Raw genomic sequence first — 3,402 nt, 5'->3', positions numbered from 1 at the left:
GTACGTGTTGGTACGCTCAAGGGATTATGGCCGTCCTGTATCAAACCAACCCCTTTTGATAGTCCTTCCTTCATGGAGCAAAATAAAAGTGGGCCGGTGTAGATCCGATGTACGGTTGATTTTCTATGAATTTATAACAGAAACATTGTGTGTGTCGTGTGTGAGTGTGTGTATGTTGAGGCTGTAAAAACTACATGATTGGGGGGGGTGTTCCTGCAACAGCACCCACAATCTGGGGCCCAAGTCAGCGCCCCGGAGTGACTGGCAGCAGCTTATGACCTGTTGCAGATGCCCTAAGTGTCTCCAATGCTTTGCTATCTCTCCCCCCCCCCCCCGCCACCACCTTTGGGACTGGCAGATTCCACCCACAAGCACCCCAGGGATTGAGAGGAGCCCTTTTCTGTGACTGGGCTGGCTGCCCTCAAATGCTCCGGGGCGAATGCTTCTCACAGCGCCTGGAGAGACCTTGACCTTGAGAGACAGAGCACCGCCGCAGGCCAGGAGCCTCATCTGAGCTGCAGCAGGCGACGGGTCCTGCAATGCAATTGATGGAGGTTTGGACAGCTGAGGACACGGCATTCCTGCCTGGTGACCGGTGCTCATGCCAAAGGCATGAAATGGCCAGGCTTGTTGCAGCTCGGGGCAGCTGCTGGCTCACAGGTATCGGCGAGGCAGCCACCTGCTCCCAATTCACAGAACTGTTTGCAGGTGGAGGATGGGCCACTGGAAGGAGGGTCGATTGTCGCCAGGGCTAAGGTGAGTTATCTAGTTATCTCCCGCTTGGACTGCTGCAATGCGCTCTACATGGGGCTACCTTTGAAGGTGACCCGGAAACTGCAATTAATTCAGAATGAGGCAGCTAGACTGGGGACTGGGAGCGGCCGCCAAGACCATATAACACCAGTCCTGAAAGACCTCCATTGGCTCCTAGTATGTTTCCGAGCACAATTCAAAGTGTTGGTGCTGACCTTTAAAGCCCTAAACGGCCTCGGCCCAGTAAACCTGAAGGAGCGTCTTCACCCCCATTGCTCTGCCCGGGCACTGTGGTCCAGCTCCGAGGGCCTTCTGGCGGTTCCCTCCCTGAGAGAAGTGAAGTTACAGGGAACCAGGCAGAGGGCCTTCTTGGTGGTGGCACCCGCCCTGTGGAATGCCCTCCTATCGGATATCAAGGAAATAAGCAACTATCTGACTTTTTCAAAATAAAAAAAATCCTTCCAGTAGCACCTTTAAGACCAACTAAGTTAGTTCTTGGTATGAGCTTTCATGTGCAAGCACACTTCTTCAGATACACAGATTTCTTCAGATTTCGTGCTTGCACACGAAAGCTCATACCAAGAACTAACTTAGTTGGTCTTAAAGGTGCTACTGGAAGGATTTTTTTTATTTTGACTATGGCAGACCAACACGGCTACCTATCTGTATCTGACTTTTAGAAGACGTCTGAAGGCAGCCCTGTTTAGGGAAGCTTTTAATGTTTGATGTTTTATTGTGTTTTTAATATTCTGTTGGGAGCTGCCCAGAGTGGCTGGGGAGGCCTGCCAGATGGGTGGGGTATAAGTAATAAATAATTATTATTATTATTATTATTATTATTATTATTATTATTAAAGGCAGGCCCAGAAAACAGGTGGGTGGGCAGAGCTCTAAGTCACTTCCCTAAGGACCATTGTTCTGGGCGCTTGGCCCTTACCACTCGACCAGTTGGATCTGCCACAAATGCCACATGATACCTGCTCCACATTTGTAAGAACTGGCAGCACCTAAACTCTGGAACTCCCCGCCTATTGATATCAGGCAGGCACTTTCACTATACTCTTTCCAGCGCACGCTGAAAACATTTCTGTTTAGACAGTGGCGTGGATTCCCTCGGAAGGTGGCGGACTCTCCTTCCTTGGAGGCTTTTAAGCAGAGGTCGAATGGCCATCTGTCATGAATGCTGTGGCCGAGACTCCTGAATTGTGGGGGGTTGGACTGGATGACCCTCAGGGTCCCCTCCAACTCTGCCATTCTAGGATTCTGTGATAATTGCGTATGCATGTTTGCCCCAAGCCCAGCTACATTACATCGCTATTGCACAAGCTACCCCAAATGAGAGCATTACAGCACAGATCCTGCAACACACCTGAACTGTGCCCTCCTATCCTCCAGTCCTGTTTTCCATTGTGGAGACATGGGCGACATAGGAAGGGTATGGGAAGGCAGAAAATTGTTGGCATCTGTCTGTCTTGAGAGACGAGGGAGTGAGCCTTCAGGGATGAAGTCGAACCAGTGGAGAATCACAGCGCCTGCTGTGGCTGCAGAGACTGGAAACACGGAACTGCTGCCTCCTGCCTTGTTTTTGCTGCATTAGCAGTGCTGAAGTGGCCTCCCTGAGACGCAAGCCTGGGCAGAGTGTCTGGAGGTCCTGGGCTACCCAGACAGCGAGACCACCCCTCTCTCAGCCTGACTGGTCCCAAGGAAAGCAGAGCAATCCGTTTGGCACCAGCTTGGCTGCAGGAGTTGCCAGAACGAGGCATAAAAGGTGCCATCCAACTGTCTCTGGGACTCCATTCTGGATTTGTGTAGGGTCTACTCCCGAGCCTTTTCTCCTCCCAAAGATATCCCGCAAGCCCTCTTTCGTCCTGGCGGCTGAAGGAAGACAACAAAAGGAACATCCTCCTTTGGAAAGCGTTGCAATAAGATGCACACTTTGTGCCGTTGATGTGGGTCCAAGGCCATTCATCTCCAGAAGTCCACCTGTGGAAAATGTGGATATCCTGCTAAGCGCAAGAGAAAGTATAACTGGAGTGCTGAGGCCAAGAGGCTAAATACCACCAGAACTGGCCGTATGAGGCATCTGAAAAAGGTCTACCGTAGAGTCAGGAATGGATTCCATGAAGGAAGAGCACCAAAGCCCAAGAGAGCTGCTGTTACAGCATCCAGCTCATCTTAAGGACTCAAATGTCTTTTTTAAAATACAGTGGTACCTCCTGTTACATACGCTTCAGGTTACAGACTCCACTAACTCAGAAATAGTGCTTCAGGTTAAGAACTTTGCTTCAGGATAAGAACAGAAATTAGGTTCCGGCGGCGCGGCAGCAGCAGAAAGCCCCGTTAGTTAAAGTGATGCTTCAGGTTAAGAACGGACTTCCGGAACGAATTTTTAAAAATTTAGAAAGAAAGAAAGAAAAAAGATATCCCGCAATGCAGTGGATAGGGAAGATGGGAAGAGGTGTGGTTTTTTCCATTGAATTTTCCTTGCACCTGCTTTCTATATGACCTCAAGTTGTGAGGTCACCAAGGGTGCAGCTGGAGTCTGAAGGCCAGCGAGTCCCCTGATGTTCCTTTCCCTTCTCTCTGCCCTGATTTGGGGCTTACATCAGAGGGGCAGCTATGCCAGCCCCTCTGGTGGGGCTTGACTTA

General features: G+C 50.4%; 1 pseudogene across 1 annotated transcript; it reads left to right on the top strand.

The window, feature by feature from the left end:
* The first annotated feature begins 715 nt into the window (after positions 1–715).
* LOC308457784 (large ribosomal subunit protein eL37 pseudogene) lies at positions 716–2,951 on the top strand (annotated as a pseudogene). The gene is made up of 2 exons: positions 716–756; positions 2,635–2,951. The product of its transcript is annotated as a large ribosomal subunit protein eL37 pseudogene (transcript).
* The last annotated feature ends 451 nt before the right edge of the window (positions 2,952–3,402 follow it).

The sequence above is a fragment of the Podarcis pityusensis genome, assembly GCF_964106645.2.
Source record: "Podarcis pityusensis genome assembly, chromosome: 10".
NCBI lineage: Eukaryota > Metazoa > Chordata > Lepidosauria > Squamata > Lacertidae > Podarcis > Podarcis pityusensis.
The sequence above is the reverse complement of the archived record's forward strand: the minus strand, read 5'-3'. Positions and strand labels throughout refer to the sequence as shown.